We start from the raw sequence: 22,215 nt of genomic DNA on the forward strand, positions 1-22,215 counted from the left end.
GAATTTAATACAGGTCTCCCACAATTAATACACTTAATACAGCTCTCCAATCACCTGAGCCATCACCACTACCTTCTACGGTCTGCATTAACAGGAAACTGGAGTCAGGAACCAGAGCCAAGTGTTGAACTCAGACACTCCAATATAGATCAACAGTGTCTTTTATTTTTTTATTTTTTTTTAATTTTTTGACAGGCAGAGTGGACAGTGAGAGAGAGAGACAGAGAGAAAGGTCTTCCTTTTCCGTTGGTTCACCCTCCAATGGCTGCCGCGGACGGTGCGCTGTGGCCGGCGCACTGTGCTGATCCGATGGCAGGAGCCAGGTACTTATCCTGGTCTCCCATGGGGTGCAGGGCCCAAGTACTTGGGCCATCCTTCACTGCACTCCCTGGCCACAGCAGAGAGCTGGCCTGGAAGAGGGGCAACCGGGACAGAATCCGGCGCCCCGACCGGGACTAGAACCCGGTGTGCTGGCGCCGCAAGGTGGAGTATTAGCCTAGTGAGCCGTGGCACCGGCCAACAGTGTCCTGATCGATGTCTCAACCACTAGGCTGAACAGCCATCCTCTGATATAAATTTTCACTATATTCTGTGCTATTTGTCACACTAAACTATTGAAGCAGTTGTTATTATTTACTATAAGAACATTGGTTAAGAGCAAGGGGAGAACTAATAAACTAATCAAATAAAGGCAACAAACACACCTATTAAAACAATCAGAATGCTTTCAAAGAAATAAGCATTAGCGGGAAGTGAGTCTGAAAATTTACCACAATATTTCTGTATTAGTCAGAATATGCTATGTTGTGCTGTGGTAAAAACTATCTTGAAAATGCTAACATCAAATTCAAGTTCAACACAAGTCAAGGAAACTGTAATTCTCTATATGGCAACTCTATATGGCTGCCCCATCTGATAGTTGATTAAGCAGGGCAAGAAGGGCAAGTGAGCTCTGGGGAGTTTTGTGCTGCATTTAATATATGTTGGCTCAGAACTGACTCATATCACTTTTGTACATGTGACATGGCACTGCCTTGGAGGAAAGGGAGAGGGAGTAGCGCCTTTTCAAATACCCAGAAGGAAAAGAAAGCCAGATATGATGCTGGAGGATAGGAAGGAGATCAAGGAGGTAGGATTACCAGGAAGCTAGAGGGGATAAACATGGTATGAGGTGAGAGGACTGGGGATCAGCTTGGGGGAAGGAGATTCTGCAGACACTGGTGCTTAGACATAATGTATGTGGGGAAGGAAAAGAGAGGGATGGAGGAAACAGTTAAATTCTCAATGAGGTGATACAATCGTTGAAAATGACAGCAGGCCATTCGGAGGAAGGGAGTGCTCCAAAGGGCTTGGATCTTGTATAAGAGGATCAAAGAACCATACCATGTTCAGTTAAACATATGATAAGGACTCAGAGTCACAGGGGAGGAATTTTCTTCCTTGATTTAAACTCTTTGATGCCTTCCCACTGCACTTAGACTGAAATTCAATCTCCCTCGCTGGCCTACCAGTCTTTGAATTGCCTGGTTTGTCTCTAAATTTCCATCTCTGGAGACTCCTAAATTTTCTATGTGGATACTTAAAAAGTTTGTTAGGAATATAGAATTAAAAGAGAGATGTTTTCATGGTAACGTCATTCCCCGGAATGCCCCTCCTTGATTTCCAGATGTTCACTACCTCTCCCCATCATTCCTTTTTTACATCACTGTGTTCTTTTTCTCAAGTCAATTTCCATTACATATGCTTTAATTTATGCATTTATATGTCACGTGTTTTTCTGTAAAGCTCTGCTTAAACTACAAGAGCATAGGATCTGTGTTCACTTTCATTTTTCCTGTGCCTAGCATAGCGACTGGGTCACAGGATGTGCTGCTCAGTGAATGCGTGTTATATTTCAGGTGGTTGGTCATTTCTACTAAGTGCTTCAATTAGATATTTTTGTAGTGAGTATTTCAATGGTCGATTTTCTTTTTTTTAAGATTTATTTATTTATTTGAAACACAGAGTTACAGAGAGACAGAGGAAGAAAGAGAGAGAGGTCTTCCATCCACTGGTTCACTCTCCAGATGGCCACAATGGCTGGAGCTGTGCCGATCCTAAGCCAGGAGCCAGAAACTTTTTCCAGGTCTTCCAAGTGGGTGCAGGGACCCAAGGACTTGGGCCATCTTCCATTGCTTTCCCAGGCCATAGCAGAGAGCTGGATGGGAAGTGGAGCAACTGGGATTTGAAAAGACGTCCATATGGGATGCGGACACTGCAGACGGTGGCTTTACCTGCTATGCCTCAGCGCTGGCTCCCTTTGTTCTTTCATAGTGTGTTTGCATTGTATTCAACTATTTACTAACTTATCTATCTTCCTTAATGGACCATGAGTTCCTTAGGACATAGGCTACATTTTATTTACCTTTAGATTGCCTATGAATAGCATACAGCTAAGTACCTAACAAAGGTCAAATATTGTTGTGGTAGCTAAATGAAGAATTTAAGAATTCTTGTTATTTAATATGGTGAGACAATCTATTTAACCACTTGATATGTTCCATCTGGCCAAACTGAGTCATTGATGGTCTCACACTGAATCTGAATGATCCTTGCACAAAGGCGGAGGAAAAAGCATATGAATTCAAATGTTAAGAACACTCAGACGAAAGCAACATTCAGAAGGGAGTCTTCTGACCTATTAAGAAAATTATGCAGCAATGCAAGCAGTCTGTAGGTATGGCCCTAGAGCACTGTTGTCTGTAAACTGGAGAATTATCAGACCACCCTGCAGGATAGCTCGCTACTTGCTTGGCAAAAGTGTTCACTTTCCTGGCTTATGATACAGATGGGTTTGGAGAAGAATCTAACTTTGTTTATTTCCCTTCTGTGAGCTGTGTTTTATTTTGATTTCCCTTGTCTTAGTCTGTTCAGGTTGCAATAACAGAATTCCATAGACTGGATTGCTTATATACAACTGATATTTATTTCTCACAGCCTTGGAATTTGAGAAGTTCAAGATCCAGGTGCTAGCAAATTTGGTGTCTTGAGGGGGCCGAATTTCTGGCTCCCTGATGATGGTCTCTTTGCTGTGTCCTCACAGGGTGAAAGGGGTGAGGGAGTTCCCCACAGTCCTTTTAATAAGAGCACTAATCCCATTCATAAAGGCACTACCCTCATGACCTATCATCTCTCAAAATGCCCACCTCCAAAACACCATCACATTGATCATTGTATTTCATCATAGGAATTTGGCGAAGAGAACGTTCAACTATTATGCTCTTCTTCTTTGTAATGCTCAGGTTCAAAAGAATTAAGGAAATGAGTAGAAGCATAGAATAAGAGAGGGAAATACCAAACTTAGTACAATTCTGCAAGCCCTCTGCTTGGCAAGGGAATGGACTCTGCAAAAGAATACAAAGTTTGGAAATTTACAGTGAAAGTCAGAAAGAGCTATGACACTTTGGGAAAGTGAAAGCTCACATCCAATTGGGAACAGAAAAAGGGTCATGAGATTGTTAGATTGAGAGACACTGGACTGAGGTTACTAAGGAACAATGCGGCTGAGTCAGTCTTTCCCTTTACTCAGTGCACTCTGCTGTTTTGTTCTTAACAAAACTTACACAGAGTTCACCAAATGGCCAAACTGATGACCCTCAGAAAATCAGATGAGGTAGGGATTAGGGGGACTTGGCAAGGTTAGGATTAGCATATCTCTTTTTCCTTGTCAGAAAACAGGAACATTGTCCACTCTTGCGGTTTTTGGTTCTCAGATGACTTTTTTTTTTTCAAGATCTTGGAGATTTTAAAATTGTCTGTTAGTGGACAAATCCTTGATTATACTTTTGATCCAAATCCAATTCCAATGCTTTCATCCTAAAGAAATGCAGTTGGAAGAAGATGATACGGGCTGTTTTGGAGATGAGCTAAAATGGGCTTGTCATTATCTTTGGAAGCAGAAGCCTGGATATGCTTCAGGAAGCTTACTTCCAGATTCTACTTCCAAGGCAGACTCAGTTTACTCCTTGTTTTGCAGCTTTGTTTACATCGCCTAATAAACAGTTATACTTTGCTTCTTACTTCCTTTACTTATCTAGTCCTTATTGCTGATGCCTCTAATGACCAAAAATGATAAACAGGTGGAGAAAGAACAATAAACTCATCCAGATGTTTGTCCTGTCATAGTTCAGTTAAATATGCACTTTAGGCATTGGATCTTAATTTAGGGAGTATTCTTGTTTACAACTGGTATGCTGTTTAGTTGAAGTTCCGAGTAAGTACTCAGCAAATATTTGTTGACAGAAATATTGGACAAGTGATTGAAAAGAAGGGAGGTTAACCATTTAAATTATTTATTTTACTTGAAAGGCAGAGAGAGAAGAGTAGAGAGAAAGAGGGAGGGAAAATCTTCTATCCACTGATTCACTCCTTGCAGGGTCTTAGTCCACCTGTACAGGATGGACTGGGCCCGAGGAAAGGTAAGTCCACCGCTTGCCCATTTCCCAGCCTCCCAATCCCAGAGACAATCAGATGCAGCGGGGAGCCAAGTCAAGCAGGGAAGTACAGTACATTATGACAAAATTAATCAAAAACTCATTACATTATGAGAAAATTAAAAAAAAAAAAAACCCTCCGTGTAGCCGGGACATACTTCCTAATGGAGGTGTCTGTATGCCTGAAACTCAAACGAGGTGGGTGATCGGCTAAAAACAAAAAAGGGGGAATATGTGGGGAAATTAGTTACACAAGGCAATCCAAAGATGGTGCCGAGAGGAAGTAAGGTGGGTGGAACTCAAAGTTGTTTATCACCAAAGCTAATTGGCTGCGCAACATCAGGGAAGTGGCAACAACTGATAACAAGGGTATAGACATATGGCTAGTCCTATAAGAATTGCCCCGTAAAATGATCTTTTAAGTGATTGGTTGGCCTTATGCCCTGCCCCAATGACTCTGCAGTTTTGTGCTTTAAAAGGCTCTCTTCCACACGAAATAAACAAGTCCCTGCTTGACTTGGCTCCCCGCTACGCCTGATTGTCTCTGGGATTTGGAGGCTGGGAAATGGGCAAGCGGCACATTTACCTTTCCTCAGACCCAGTCCATCCTGTACAGGTGGACTAAGACCCTGCAACTCCTCATAGGTGTGTATCATCTAGCGCTGGATCAATCTAAATTCATGAGCTGGGAGCTCCACCCAAATCTTTCACATTGGTGGCAGGGACCCAACTACTTGAAGCCATCACCTATTACCTCCTAGAGTGTGTCTTAGCAGTAATGCTGGAATTGAGAGTAGAACCAAGAATTGAACCTAAGCACTTTGATGTGGGGTGCAGGTGTTCCCAGAGACATCTTAACTGCTGTGCCAAATGTCTGCCTGAGAGGTTACTGATTTAGAAATGAATGTATGCCTTGTGCTATGGACTTGAGAGAACATCAGTTGTAGCCTAGGGACACAGTTCATTATTTTTTCCCCAGAAATGTTTCATATAAGGAATACAAATTTCATAAATACAACTTCAGGAATATAGTGATGATTCATAACATACCCCTCTCCCACCCACAATCCCACTCCCCTTTCTACTCCCTCTCCTATTCCCTTTCTTAATTTTACTAAGATACATTTTCTTTTTTAAATATATTTTAAATTTTTTACTATATTTTTTGGACAGGCAGAGTTAGACAGTGAGAGAGAGAGACAGAGAGAAACGTCTTCCTTCCGTTGGTTCACCCCCAAATGGCTGCTATGGCCAGCATGCTGCGCCAATCTGAAGCCAGGAGCCAGGTGCTCCCTCCTGGTCTCCCATGCAGGTGCAGGGCCCAAACACTTGGGCCATCCTCCACTGCCCTCCCAGGCCACAGCAGAGAGCTGGATTAGAAGAGGAGCAACCGGGGCAGAACCAGCGCCCCAACAGGGACTAGAACCCCGAGTTCTGGTGCCGCAGGCGGAGGATTAGCCTAGTGAGCTGCGGCGCCAGCCTTTTTAAATATATTTTAAATTAATTATTAATTTATTTGAAAGGCAGAGTTACAAAGAGGCAAAGGTAGAGAGAGAGACAGAGAGAGAGAAAGAGATAGAGAGAGAGAGGGTTCTTCCCTCTGATGGTTCACTCCCCAGATGGCCACAATGGCTGGAGCTGTGCTGATCCAAAGCCAGGAGCCAGGAGCTTCTTCCTGGTCTCCCACCTGCATGCAGGGGCCCAAGGACTTGGGCTATCTTCTACTGCTTTCTCAGTCCATATAGCAGAAAGCTGGGGTCAGAAGTGGAGCAGCTGGGACTTGAACTAGTGCCCACATGGGATGCTGGCACTGCAGGCAGCGGCTTTACCCACTATGCCACAGCGCCGATCCCAAGATGCATTTTCTTTCTTTTTTTTTTTTTTTTAAGACTTATTTATTTGTTTGAAAGTCAGAGTTACACACACACACACACAGAAGGAGAGGCAGAGAGAGAGAGAGAGAGGTCTTCCATCCACTGGTTCACTCCCCAACTAGCCGCAATGGTAAGAGCTGTGCAAATCTGAAGCCAGGAGCCAGGAGCTTCCAGGTCTCCCACGTGGTGCAGGGGCCCAAGGACTTGGGCCATCTTCCACCAATTTCCCAGGCTGGATGGGAAGTGGAGCAGCTGAGACTTGAACCAGTGCCCATATGGCATGCCAGCACTGCCGGCAGCAGCTTTACTCACTACACCACAGCACCGGCCCCTGTATTTTCAATTATACACATTTGATTATACTAAGAGTTCAACAAATTGATTGGGAAAAAAAAAAAAAAAAAAAAAAAACCCTGTTCCTCAACAGTGGAGACAATGGCTGTTCAGGGTCATGCATCTCAAAGTGTTGATTTCACTTCTATTAGCTTTTAGGAGCTCTATTATTTATCACAAATCAGGGAGAATATATGGTATTTGTCCTTTTGGATTAGCTTATTTCACTAAGTATGAGATTTTCCAGTTGCATCCATTTTGTTGTAAATGATAGATTTTCTTTCTCCATCTTTCTCCCTCCCTCCCTCCCTCCCTCCCTCCCTCCCTCCCTCCCTCCCTCCCTCCCTCCCTCCCTCCCTCCCTCCCTTCTTTCTTTCTTTCTTTCTTTCTTTCTTTCTTTCTTTCTTTCTTTCTTTCTTTCTTTCTTTCTTTCTTTCTTTCTTTCTTTCTTTCTTTTTTCTACTTCTGGGTAGTATTCCATGGTGTGAGTATCCCATAATTTCTTTATCCAGTCTTCAGTTGGTAGGCATTTGGGTTGATTCTATGTTTTAGCTATTATGTATTGAGCTGCAATAAACTCGGAGGTGCAGATAACTCTTCCAAATGCTAATTTCATTTCCCTTGGGTAAACTCCCAGGAATGAGATGGCTGGTTCACATAGTAGGTCTCTATTCAGATTTCTGAGGTATCTCCATACTATCTTCCACAGTGGCTGTACCAGTTTACATTCCCACCAACAGTGGATAAGGGTACTGGATATCAATTCTTTATCAGTTACATAGTTTGCAAATACTTTCTCCCATTCTGTTGGTATGCCTCTTCACTCTGCTGAATATTTCTTTTGCAGTGTAGAAGCTTCTTAATTTGATGTAATCCCATTTGTCTATTTTGATTTGTATTGCTATGCTCCAAGGTCTTTTCCAAGAACTCTTTACTTATGCCAACCTCTTGCAGGGTTTCCTCAATGTTCTCTAACCATTTGATGGTATTGGGTCATAGATTTAGGTCTTTAATCCACTTGAGTGGATTTTTGTGTAAGGTGTAAGGTACAGGTCTTGCTTCTTACTTCTGCCTGTGAAGATCAAAGTTTTCCCAGCACCATCAGTGGAAGAGACAGTCTTTGTTCCAGGTATTGATTGTAGCTCCTTTGTCAAAGATAAGTTCATTGTAGATGTAAACGGTGATTTCTGACATTCTGTTTTCTTCCATTGGTCTATCCATCTGTTTTTGTATCAATAGCAGGTTGTTTTGATTATAACTGCCCTGTAGTATATCTTGAAATCTGGTATTGTGATGCCTCAGGCTTTGTTTTTGTTGTTTAAGATTGCTTTAGCTACCCAGTTTCTCCTGTGTTTCCATATGAATTTCAGTATCATTTTTTCTATGTCTGAAAATCATGTGTTTAGTACTTTGATTGATATTGTACTGAATCTGTAAGGTGCTTTTGGAAGTATTGACATTTTGATGATATTGATACTTCCAATCCACGACATGAAAGATTTTTCCACTTCTTTTGTGTCTTCTTCTATTTCTTTCTTTAATGTTTTGTAATTCTGACTCTGACATCCTTGGTTGAATTTATTCCAAGATATTTGATTTTTATTGTAGCTCTTTTAAGTGGAATTTATCTTAGAAGTTCTTTCTGATGTAGCATTGTGTACACAAAGGCTATTGATTTTGGTTTGTTAACTTTATATCATGCCACTTTACCAAACTCTTCTGTAAGTTCCAATAGTCTCTCAGTGAAGTTTTTTGTATCCCCTGTATGCAGAATCAGGTCATCTGCAAATAGGGATAGTCTGACTTCTTCTGTCCTAATTTGTATCCCTTTGATTTCTTTTTCTTGTCTAATGATTCTGGCTAAAACTTCCAGGACTATATTGAATGGCAGTGGTGAGACTGGGTGTCCTTCTCTGGTTCTGGATCTCAGTGGGATGCTTCCATCATTTCCCCAATCAATGGGATCCTGGCCATGGGTTTGTCATAAATTGTCTTGATTGTGTTGAGGAATATTACTTCTACATGCAATTTGCTTATAGCTTTTATCATGAAAGTGTGTTGTATTTTATCAAATGCTATCTCTACATCTACTGAGATAATCATTTGGTTTTTATTCTTCAACTTGCTAATGTGATGTATCACATGTTTTGATTTGTGAATGTTGAACCATTACTGCAAGCCTGAGATAAATCCCACTTGGTCCAGGTGAATAAACTTTCTGATGTATGTTGGATTATATTGACTAAGTATTTTGTTGAAGATTTTTGTGTTTATGTTTATCAGGATAATTGGTCTGTAGTTCTCTTTCTCTTTTGCATCATTTTCAGGTTTAAGAATTAAGATGATGCTGGCGGCTGGTGCCGCGGCTCACTTGGCTGATCCTCTGCCTATGGCGCCGGCACCCTGGGTTCTAGTCTCGGTTGGGGTGCTGGATTCTGTCCTGGTTGCTCCTCTTCCAGTCCAGCTCTCTGCTGTGGCCCGGGAGGGCAGTGGAGGATGGCCCAAGTGCTTGGGCTCTGCACCTGCATGGGAGACCAGGAGGAAGCACCTGGCTCCTGGCTTCAGATCGGCGCAGTGCGCCAGCTGTAGCAGCCATTTGGGGGGGGGGGTGAACCAACGGAAGGAAGACGTTTCTCTCTGTCTCTCTCTCTCACTGTCTAACTCTGCCTATCAAAAAAAAAAAAAAAATGGCCCAAGTATTTGGGCTTTTAAAAAAAATAGAATATGTGCTGTGAAGGGGGTCTGTCGAGTAACCAAGTAACTGATGATGTTTAGAAAGATTCTGAATAATATAAAAGATAGAGAACATTTTTCCCCAAAGGAGACCAGTGTCTGGTACAAACAGACAGCAAATTATAATTTATGAATAGTGGAAAGATTCGCGACTTATAATAACATTTGCACCAGCACAGTAATTTACTAGACTTGATGATACTTAATATAAAGTGAGCACAAAATGAATGTGCTTCCAGTTCTTCTTAGACATTCTTGTTAATAAAAGGAACAAGTAAGTCTCTTCACAGTGGGGGGAGTTGCTGAAGTCCATATTTATATATTTGAATAGGATCAGCATGAAGATTTCTGTCCAAGATAAGTCACTTCTATTTTTTCTTCCCCCAAATGGTTTATTGAAAATGGCTTTACCTCAAAAACAGGAGCCAAATGGAAAAAGAAAAAAATGACCTCAAGAAAATAAAAATATTTTTGTCAGGAATAACATAAATAAGCTTAAAATAACTAAAAATAATATTTGACATTAAAAATTGCTTCCCACTATAGAATAGCTTTTTACAGTTCCCTATTAGAGCAAAATATTTCTTATTTTTCACCTCCTGTGTTCTTGGTTCAAATATGATTTCATCTCAAAACTACTTAAAGAGAAGAAAGGGATTAACTTTGGAGTGGTGAATGTATTGTGGATTACACTCATGGAATAATAAAAATTCTCCTATAGGTGACAAGAAAAACAAAAAGTAAACAATATATTTTATCTAAATGAAAGCAAACATCAGACTTTTTGGAGACATCTAGATTTTATGCTTAATAATCTGCAAATATTTGTGTGTTTTACTCTTATGCTAATATTTAATATGTTGTGATTCTGGCCTAGAACCCAATACAAGGAGATATTTCCAGGCATTTTAATTTGAGAAAAAAACACTTATTGATCGAAAAATGCTGGGGCCAGTGTTGTGGCATAGTGGGTGAAGCCACTGCCTGCAACACCGGTATCCCACAAAGGCACCGGGTTTGAGTACCAGCTACCGCACTTTCCATCCAACTCACTGCTAATGCATCTGGGAGAGCAGCAGAGGATAGCCCAAGTCCTTAGGCCCCTGCCACCCACACGGGAGACAAGGATGAAGCTCCTGGCTCCTGGCTTTGGCCTGGCCCAGATCCAGTCATTGCAGCCATTTGGAGAGTTGTGACCATTCAAGGAGTGAACAAGTGGATGGAAGATCTCTATCCTCTCTATCTCTCTCTCCATACCTCTGTTTTTCAAACAAATAAAATAAATTTTAAAAATGCCATCCCAAGTAACCAAAACCAAAATATCAGTATATATTAACTCAAATATTACAGCTAAGTTAAGGACATAAAAACAATCATTTTGATAAGTGCTCCTTGGCCAAGATGGAGTAACAGAGACTGAATATACCTTCTAATCTTACATAACTAAAGCACTCAACACAACATATTAAATGATGATATTCCAATCATTGGACATCAAGCAATGCAAAAGAGTGACTCCTGAGGGATAGAAAACCAGCCCTGTGTAGACAGAGGGACACAGACAAAGCCTAGTTACCGTCTTAAATTGAGAAATTGAGTCTGGAAGTCAAAATGCCAGCAATCTTTGTGTAGAACTTGACAAGCTGTTTCTAAAATTCATTTGGGAATGCAAAAGATCTAGTTTAGGTAAGATAACCTCGTAAAACATGACTACATTGGACAACTTACACTAGAAGGACTTAGGTGTATTATCAGGTTATCCAGACTGTGTTGTATTGGCATCAAAGCAGAGAAAGGGACCAAGAGAAAAATAAAGACTCTCCAAAGAAGAACTACATATCTGTAGTAAATTGGTTTTTGACAAAGGTACAAAAGCAAGTCAGTGAAAAAATTATAATTTTTTTAGCAAGTGAGTTGGAATGATTTAATATCCATTTGCAATTAAATGAAATGCATATAACTTTTCACAAAAACTTACTTTATGCCTTATATAAAAAATTAACTTGAAATGGATCAAACCTCTAAATTTTCAACCTAAAACTTATAAATCTTCCAGGATAAAATAGAGAAGAAATATTGGTCTTGGAATAGGAAGAGGTATCTCAGTGATGCCATCAAAAGCATGATTCCTGAAAGATAAAATGAAAGAGGTGACATCATCGGAATTAAGAATGTCCCTTCAGAAGACTCTATTAGGAAAATAAAAACAAAAGCCACAGCCTGGGAGGAATTATTTGTGCCTCATATGTCTCACAAAGAATATAAAGAACACTCAAAGTTTGATTAAATGACAAACAATCCAATAGGAATGATCAAAAGATCATATATGGCTGGAATTAAGCATGTGAAAAGTTTCCACCATCAGTAAGAAGCAAAAGAAAATCATAATGAGATACCACTGCTTACTTAAAAGCACTTCTAAAATTTTAAGATGACAATACTGTGTTTTCAAGAATGGAGAACAAACTGAAACTCTCCCGTAGTGTTGGTGGGAATGTCATACAATCACATTGGGGAATAGTTTGATAATTTTTTTAGATGTTAAACATGGGGCTGGGCGCTGTGGCACAGCGGGTTAATGCCCTGGCCTGAAGTGCCGGCATCCGATATGGGCACCAGTTCTAGTCCTGACTGCTCCTCTTCCAATCCAGCTCTCTGCTGGAGATAGCAGTGGAAGACGGCCCAAGTCCTTGGGCCCTTGCACCAACACGGGAGACCCGGAAGAAGCTCCTGTCTCCTGGCTTCCTATTGATGCAGCTCCAGCCGTTGCGGCCAATTGGGGAGTGAACTAACAGATGGAAGTTCTCTTTCTCTCTCTGTCTCTCTCTCTGCCTCTCCTCTCTCTGTTTAATTCTGACTTTCAAATAAAATAAATAAATCTTTAAAAAAAAGAAGTTAAACATACATCCATCACGAGGCCCAGTCATTTCTAATATTACTCGATATTTACCCAAAATAAATGAAAGCATATGTCCAAACAGAATAACAAATAATAGCTTTATTAGTAATAGCAGAAACTAAAAGTAAACCCAAATGCCCATTAACAACTGAAGAAACATATTGTAGTATATTCATAACATGGAATACTGTTTTGAAATTTAATGTGGAATATTAATTAGCAACAAAAAGGAATGAATTATTGAGAGCTGCAACAACTTGGAAGAATCTCAAAATAATTTTGCTGAATAAAATAAGCCAGATATGCAAAAAGAGCATTTTATATAATTCCATGTATGGTTAATTTTTAAAAATAAAAAACAATGTACAATAATTATGGGAGAAAACTATTGAGAATTATGAATATGTACTTTATCTTGATTTTGTTTGTGTTGCATGGATATATATATATACACACACACACATAAACAATGCATATTTAAATGTGTGTTTGTCAAATGATCCTATTTTGTACCTTAAATATATCAAATTTACTATAAACTTCAAAAAAGCTGTTAAAATATTATGATGCCTACAGCAATACTATAGATTTTATTGTCATCTTTTTTATTATAGCAATGCTAGAAAGTTCTCAGTCTCTAGCTGAAAGACCTAGGTCTTCTCTCTTTGCCTCAGCAAGGCAAGGTTCCTATGAGCTCAGAATGAGCCACTGAAGAGGAAGACAGGAAGTGTGATGATAGTGGCTCTGGTAAGGACCCTCTTGCCATGATGTTATAGGACTTATCTGGATTAAAATATAGCACATGATAAGTCCAGCAGCAGGATTTATCTACTAAAGTGAGAACCAGACATGATGAGGACATTAGAAGCTAGAGCTCCTATAGTTGACCCTTTGGGAATCTTTACTTTCTTTTTACATGTTATGGTAATATGGAAATTCTGGGGGCCTTGCTACCTTCCAACACCTTAAGATGCAAAGGCCCTGGACTTTGGGCCTGTGAGATATGTAATTATTTTTTTTAAGATTTATTTATTTATTTGAAAGGCAGAGTTACAGAGAGAAAGAGAGAGAGAGAGAGTGAGAGTGAGAGAGAGAGTCTTCTATCTGCTGGTTCAATCCCCAAATGGCTGCCATGGACAGAGGTGGGCCAATCCAAAGCCAGGAGCCAGGAGATTCTTCCTGGTCTCCCACGTGCATGCAGGGGTTAAGCACTTGGGCCATTTTCTGCTGCTTTCCCAGGCAGAGTAGCAGGGAGCTGTATCAGAAGAGGGGCAGCAGGGACTCAAACTGGAGCCCATATGGGATGCTGGCAATGCAGGTAGTAGTGGTTTTACCTGCTACACTACAGTGCTGGCCCCAAGAAAAATATTTCTTTTAAGATGCTTAACATTTTATTGCATTCATTCAGGAGAAGAGGCCTATGAGTTTTCTACTCTTGGATTTGAGTTTATATTAGTTCTACTGCATTCCTGCAATTCCACTCCTGGGTTCTATACTTGGAATCCCATTCAGTGCAATTCTTTCACTTTCTTTGAAAATTTTCTTTCTACCCCTTTTAGCCCATGAAAGTTTTACATATTCTTCCTATAGTAGGAAACTCAGGTAACTAAATATTCCAGAAAACCTATTTTATGCCAGAATCTAAGCTGCTGGTAGCTTCAAAGACACACATTATTTTATTTATTTGCATTTCTTCCTCTGTATCTTTTCACAGAGATTGCCAGGGACAAAATGTGTAACACATACTCAAGTCATATACACTAGAATTTCAAGTATTTTCTCATGGGATATTGTGTGTGCTTAATTTTCTTTATATTCTGTTATTTGATAGTCATTTGAGAGTCTAAAAATATTTTTGTGTGTGCAGACATGTGCACATACGCACCTACAATGTATTACTGAAGGGGACAAATTGCGATAACAGACATTTCTCAGTGACTGTCCCTAGTTATGACTTTTTTTTAAAATTTTTTTTTATTTATTTTTTGACAGGCAGAGTGGACAGTGAGAGAGAGAGAGAGAGACAGAGAGAAAGCTCTTCCTTTGCTGTTGGTTCACCCTCCAATGGCCGCTGCGGCCGGTGTACTGCGCTGATCCGAAGGCAGAAGCCAGGTGCTTCTCCTGGTCTCCCATGGAGTGCAGGGCCCAAGGACTTGGGCCATCGTCCACTGCACTCCCTGGCCATAGCAGAGAGCTGGCCTGGAAGAGGGGCAACCGGGACAGAATCCAGCGCCCCGACCGGGACTAGAACCCTGTGTGCCGGCGCCGCTAGGCAGAGGATTAGCCTATTGAGCCGTGGCGCCGGCTGTCCCTAGTTATGACTTTCAAAACCTTTTCAAGTGTTTCCTTTGTCTACAGACTGCAATTGAGAGTAGAGTGCATGTTTGCAGCCATAGCCAGAAGTTCAACAGGTAAAGATATACTGAATCACTTGTTGGACTAAACAAGCAAATTAGCCAAAATAGCCGACGTGTTGATTGCATGTGTCTGAACCTTGCAGACTTGTACACGAAAACCCTTCAGGAGAAAAATCCAAGAACATTACTAAACTGTGCTTTAAGTGAAGAAAGTAGGTAAGTGGATACGATTCTGGTTTTTGGTGATTTTTTTAAGCAGTGATAATTGTCTCTCATATTACAAAGCCCATTACTCTTTTTCTGTAACTTCTAGCAGCATACAGACTAGCATTTTAAAAAAGGATTTATTTATTTATTCAAAAGACAGAGTAACAGAGAGTGAAGGAGAGACAGATAAAGACAGAAAGAGAGAGAGAGAGAGAGAGAGAGAGAGAGAGAGAATGAAAGGGGTATCTGCCATTTACTGGTTCACTCCCCAAATGGCCACAAAGGCCAGATTGGGCCAGGCTGTATAGGCACTGGCATTGCAGGTGTCAGCTTTTACCACAGTACCCACCATTTAAAAATTAATTTATAGGTTTTCGTGGGGGTAAATCTGCCACCTGTGACACCAGCATCTTATATGGGTTCTGGCTCCTGTCTCAGCTTCTCCACTTCTGAGCCAACTCCTTGATAATGGCCTGAGAAAAACAGCTGAGGATGGCTCAGATGCTTGGGTCCCTGCCACTCAGCTGGGAGACCTGGAAGAAGGTTATGTCTTCTTGACAGTATTTGTTTCCATGTGGAACAATACCATGACCTTCTTAAAGAATTTACACTCAGAATGTGTATAAAGTGTTTTGTACATATATCAGTTGAGGTTACAATATTCTAAGCATCCATAAATAGTGAATGACATATTACTTCCTGGTTGACAACAATTATAAGTTGTCATTTATTATAAGATACTTCCCAATTATAGAAATGTTAAAGTGTTATAAAAAGTGTGACTTGGAATCAAAGAAATGAAATCTTGAACACTTATCAATGACTAAATGCCTAACATACTTTATTTAATCCTTTTAACAATAATAAGAAATGAAGATTATCATATTCTACCTCTTATTTACAGATGAGCAAATTGAGGCACATAGTATAGCAAGCTTGCCTAAACTCATACAACTGGAAAATTGAGGAACTGAGAATTTATCATAAATCTATCCTATATAAATACTCAAATCTTCACCATTGCACCTGCCATTTTCTGAGGGCTGATAGAATGAGGAAATCTAACACTTCTCAGAGTTAGTGACTATCCAAAACTACTTTCACATCTTTGTTCTGAATTTTCTGTTTTCTCAAGAAATCTTCATTGTATGGTTTAGAATAGGTATTAAATATGCATTTGCAAAACAGAATGAAAGCTGCTTTAATCTGTTGTAAGTATGGAATTTTATAATATGCCACAATTATGCTTTAGAAAAACACAAGTATTTGAGAAAAAATTGTAATAGAAATATTTTCTTAAAAATGTATACAAGTCTATAAAATTGAGATAATCCTGGTATCCAACTTGCTATCCATATTGACATATTAAAACATATTAATTACCACTTTAAATGCTATTGCTATATATTCAACACATAGACTTTTTATAATCATTCTTATCTCAAATGTGTATACATATATATATATTCTTTTTTTTGCTTGGCTGTTATATCAAAGGCAATGAACATGAATGCCATATTCCAGTAAGTTAGGTACAGGAGGTGGCCTGAATGTAGCAAATCCATATTTGCCACTATGAAATTATACATATTTCTATATGATTCATGAAGCTGATGTTTAAGACCTTAGGGATGCCCTCTTTTTCTCTTCCTCTTTTTGTTTTCAGAGTCAATATTAAAGAAGTGAAGTGTGTTTTCCAATACAAATCATTAGATTGAGACTGACTTATGATAGTATGATAGCATGATATATATGTCATGATATATATCATACTATATATAGATATCATGATATATATCATACTATATATCACACATATACCATATCATATCATATATCATATATATGATTGATATATATATATAGTATGATAATGTGATAGTACTTTTTTGTTCTCTCCCAGCCAAACAAGTACCCATCAATAGAGCCCAGAAGGTAGCTAAATATAAATGACATCTTATAGTGGTACAATGGCCCCTTTTATTATTTCTTTGACTTTTCCTAGGAATCTAGTATGTAGGGTCCACTCTGGGGTATTCACAGCTCCTATTTCATTAAGAGATACACTACAAAACAAGTAATAAGTTGTTTCCCTGACAGCTATGGTAAAATAGTTGGGTTTATATATGACATAATATTGATCAACTTGATATATGTGTGCTTTTCTCTGGAGTCAGTGAATCATATAATCTTGTGACTAGGAGGTTTCATAAATGTGATCTAATGTAACTCTCATTTCACAACAGAAATATTCTCAATTACATCACTAGCAAGGAGTCACTATGTTTGAACTCCTGCAGTGATAGAGCAAAACACTATTCCATTATCAGAAAGTATTTACTTAAGTTGAGCCGAGCTGCTGAGATTTATATTCTGATTCCGTGTATTTGTTGGTATTGGTGCTATTCTCCCAAAATGCAAATTTACGTTGTGTCTTCTTGTGACACATTTACACTGGACAATTCAGTCAAGTTTTTCTTATAATTTAATGTGTTCTGCCAGTGCACCTCTGGTAATAGATGAATGAGCTAATAGAAAGCACATGATATAGGAAGGAAAATAATAGGAGAAAATACCTAGCATAATGGAAAATGTTCCACGTTCAGGCATTGGAAGAATTAATATAATCAAAATGTCAATATTACTCACAGCAACTTACAAATTCAATGCAATCCCAACCAAAATATCAAGAACATTTTTCTCAGATTCAGAGAAAAAGACCCTAAAATTCATATGGAATTACAGGGGAGCCTGAATAGCTAAAATAATCTTAGACAATAAAAACAAAGCTAGATGCATCACAATACCAGATTTCAAGACATGCTACAGGGCAGTTATAATCAGAACACCTTTGTACTAACACAAAGATAGAAATACAGACCAATGGAATAGATTAAAAACTCCAGAAATTAATCCCTGCATCTACAACCAACTAATCTTTGACAAATGAGCTAAAATCACTCTTGGAGAAAGGACATCCTCTTTAACAAATGTGTTGGGAAAACTGGATCTCCACATGCAGAAGTATGAAACAAGACCCCTACCTTATGTTATGTACAAAAATCAGCTCACAATGGATTAACGATCTAAACCTAAGACCTGGAACTGTCAAATTATAAGAGGAGAACATTGGGGAAACACTTTGAGATTGGCATTAGAAAGAATTTCTTGAATAAGACTCTAGAAGCACAGGCAATAAAAGCAAAATTAAATAAATGAGATTACATCAAGTTAAGAAGGTTCTGCACAGCAAAAGGAACAAAGAGGCAACTGGAGGAATACGAGAAAATATTTGGAAATTATACATCTGGAAAAGGATTAACATCCAGAATATATAAGGAGTTCAAGAAACTCAACAACAATAAAACAATGTGGTTAAGAAATGGGCTAATGATATGAACAGGCATTTTTCAAAGGAGGAAATACAAATGGCAAATAGATAAATGAAAAGATGGTCAATATAACTAGCCATCAGGGAAATGCAAATAAAAACCACAATTAGGTTTCTCCTCACTCCAATTAGAATGGTTATCATCCAAAAATCAAAAACTAATAACTCGTGGTGAGACGGTGGAGAAAAAGTGCTCTAACATACTGTTGCTGGGATTGTAAACTAGTACAACCCCTTATGGAAGAAAGTATGAAGATTCCTTAGAAATCTGAAAATCGATCCACTGTATGACCCAGCCATTCCACTCCTGAGAATTTACCCCAAGAAAGTGAGATCAGCATATGAAAAATTTCTCTATACCTCCATGATTATAGTAGCTCAATTAGTAATAGTTAAGATGTAGAATCAACCTAGATGTGCATGAACTGATGATAGGATAAAGAAATTGTGGTATATATACAATGAAATATTAATCAGCCATAAAAAGGATGATATCATCACTCTGTCTCTCCTCGTCTCTAAAATGTCATACCCTTAACCATGGCATAATCTTCCCTGAAATGTGCATTTCTTTATTTCAAAAAATATTTATTTTTGTTAGAGGCAGAGTTATAGACAGAGGGAAAGACAGAGAGAGAGGTCCTTCTTCCACTGCTTCACTCCCCAAATGGCCCCAGTGGCCAGCACTGGACTGATCCAAACCAGGAGCCAGGAGCTTTTGAGTCTCCACATGGTCCATGTACCTGGGCCATCTTCCACTGCTTTCCCAGGCAATGAGCAGGGAGCTGCATTGAAAGCGGAGAAGTCTAGATGTGAACCCATGCCCATATAGGATGCTGGTGATGCAGGCATAGGCTTAACCTTCTACACCAGAGCACTGGCCCTTGAAATGTGTTTTTCCAGTACTATGAGGAACTGACAGTCTGACTTTTCTTATTCTTTGTTCTGTGTGGAAAAATCATTCATCTTCTTTCTCCTTTCTGACTGAGACATTCAGCTTTTAGACTATGTCTCAATTACTGCCAATCTAATTTGTATGTGAGCCAGTCTTTGCATATTTCAATGTACTCTTCTAGCTATATTTTAGAATATTAAAGCCAATCTATTTACCCCAATTTCCCTATGTTTTTCATAGCATTCCCCGCCCCACCCTCCCCTTGTGGGAATGCCTACAGTCCTAAACCAAGAGATTTAAGACTAAATCAATCTTACCCTCCAGGACTTATATCCTAGTACAAGAATGACAATTATGTGACCCAAGCTATACCTATACCACAACCATGGCATAGATTACAAATGTATCACATCTATCTAATTTTTATAAAGATTTATTTATTTATTTGAAAGTCTGAGTTACACAGAAAAAGGAGAGGCAGAGAGAGAGAGAGAGGCAGAGAGATAGAGGTCTTCCATCCTCTGGTTCACTCCCCAATTGGCCACAACAGCTGGACCTAAGCCGATCTGAAGGCAGGAGCCAGGAGCTTCTTCCAGGTCTCCCACGTGGGTGCAGGGGCCCAAGGACTTGGGCCATCTTGTACTGCTTTCCCAGGCCATAGCAGAGAGCTAGATTGGAAGTGGAGCTGCTAGAACTCGAACCAGTGCCATATGGGATGATGGCACTGCAGGCAGCAGCCCTACCCACTATGCCACAGCGCAGGCCCCCATATCTATCTTATTTTTAACATAATTTTCAAGAGACCCTTAGGCAATTTTGTTTACCAATATATGCATTGATTCATCTGAATATTCATTACCTGAGGAAGTATTTATTGAGCACCAGTTGTATGCCAGACACTATTTTGAGCTTTAGATATAAGCTAGAAAATATAATAATACAAAACTTGAGTTTCAAAGATGAAATAAGACAGTGCATGTAAGTACCCTTTGAGGACTCTAAAATTCCATTGAAAGAGGGATAAAAAGTAGAAAAGTAATTTTCATATTCCTCAATTTAAAATTTGCTCTTTTAGTACCATAATTCTGGTAAACACATGGTGCCTAATTTCTGATTGATATTCTACTTTTTGGTAATCTAGAAGCAGAAAGTTGCACAGGGTCATTAATCCAGCAATTTATTTAAAAAATCTGGCTCTATATTTATGTGACTACAAACTAGTTATTTACTTCTTTCACCTTTTGGCTCCTGATATTAGAGACACAGATACAGTAGGAGGTACAAAGAGACTCTTGAGAGGTTTAAATAAGAAAATGTATGTGAGTACTTATCATTACAATGAATACATGGTGCATTCTCAATATTATTATTATTATTCTAAATTCTAGCAACGGAGTTTTTTTCTTCTTTTTCTTGGCAAAAGTATTAAAAATTTTGAAGAAAAGACGTGGTCCATAAACACTTTTATTTCTCTTAAGTTATCCTTGAGCAAAAGTATTGCTTTCCAATTTTTTTTAAGATTTATTTGTTTACTTGAAAGTCAGAATTACACAGAGAGTAGCAGAGGCAGAGAGAGAGAAAGGTCTTCCATCTGCTGGTTCACTCCCCAAATGGCTACAATAGCCGGAGCTGCGCTGATCCGAAGCCAGGAGCCAGGAGCCTCCTCCTGGTCTTCCATGTGGGTCCAGGGGTGCAAGCACTTGGGCCATCTTCTACTGCTTTCCCAGGTCATAGCAGAGAGCTGGATTGGAAGTAGAGCAGCTGGGACTCGAACTGGCACCCGTATGGGATGACAGCACTGCAGGCAGTAGCTTTACCTGCTACGCCACAGTGCAGGCTCCCTTTACCAATTTTTAAGCATTGGCATCACCTAGGAGTTGCTACAAGTATATAGAAATTCAGAACTCTCCCCAGACTCGCTGAATTAGAATTTTATGTTACCAAGATCCCCAGGTAATTTGGGTACACATTGACTTTGGAGATCTTGAAATAGGCTAAGGAATAAATAAGAGTTTGTTGCTAATCAGATTCATTTTCATTCCTATATGTAATTTTAGATTTTGACATGGTATTGAATTTTGTCCCACAAAACAAACAAGACTGAAGACAAAGAAGAGTAGCAGAATGTAGGATAGATTTTTAAGCTATCAACTGTTTTATTCAATGTGAAGTTTCAACCTGGCATCAGGCATATATGTATGTTTTATCGTATTAAGGCCACATGATCTACATAACAATTATACAAGATAGTCATTATAATCTTTGTATTCCAGCAAATGAAACTGAGTCTTAGTGAGATTGCAAGTGTTTTTAAAGGACATAGAGTCAAAAGGCATAAAGGCAGGGTTTGAAACCAGGCCTGTATTTCTCTAAATTCTCCCTATTTTTTTTAATGATATATAAGTGTGCCATTACCTCAGTTGTATTACATTTCTGCTATTTAGGGACTTAATCAAAAAGTGACTTTTTCTCCTTTTCAACAGATAAGAAACAAAGTTTCTATCTATTCAAGAATGTTTATCTTGCTATTTGTCTTCTTCACCCCTGTTTTATTGAGTCTTAAAATGGTATATATCTTGCAAATTGAAAATTATTGAGCCAACATATGGTTTCAATTGACAATCTCAGTATATCATTATGAAAAAAAGACAGAAAAAGAAAACATAACCAACCTTTGTACTTTTGCAAATGTTTTAAAATAATCTATAGAGTGTAAAGTCTTAAGTAAAAACATATTTATATTTATTTATTTTTACCTTCACTGTTAATCACTCCTAATAGAGAGCTTTAGACACAGCTTTCATTCAACTGTTTTTATGATTTCCTGCAGTTTGGGGCACTATTTACCAGAATTTAAGATTATAGCACACTGTGTCTGCCTGTGGCCTTATAGTGGCTCAGGAGCTGCCAGCCGGAGTCAGTTCTTTGTCCTAGAAAGATCGTAAGAATTTTATGCATTACTCTGACTTTACTGAAAGAGAGATTCATATTCTAGGGTAGATTTTGCCTGTAAAATGCTTCAGATTCAGAGTCAATGAATTTCAATTACATTAT

Source organism: Oryctolagus cuniculus, chromosome 1, assembly GCF_051225735.1.
Source record: "Oryctolagus cuniculus isolate XC-2025 breed Fujian yellow rabbit chromosome 1, ASM5122573v1, whole genome shotgun sequence".
NCBI classification, from domain to species: Eukaryota; Metazoa; Chordata; class Mammalia; order Lagomorpha; family Leporidae; genus Oryctolagus; species Oryctolagus cuniculus.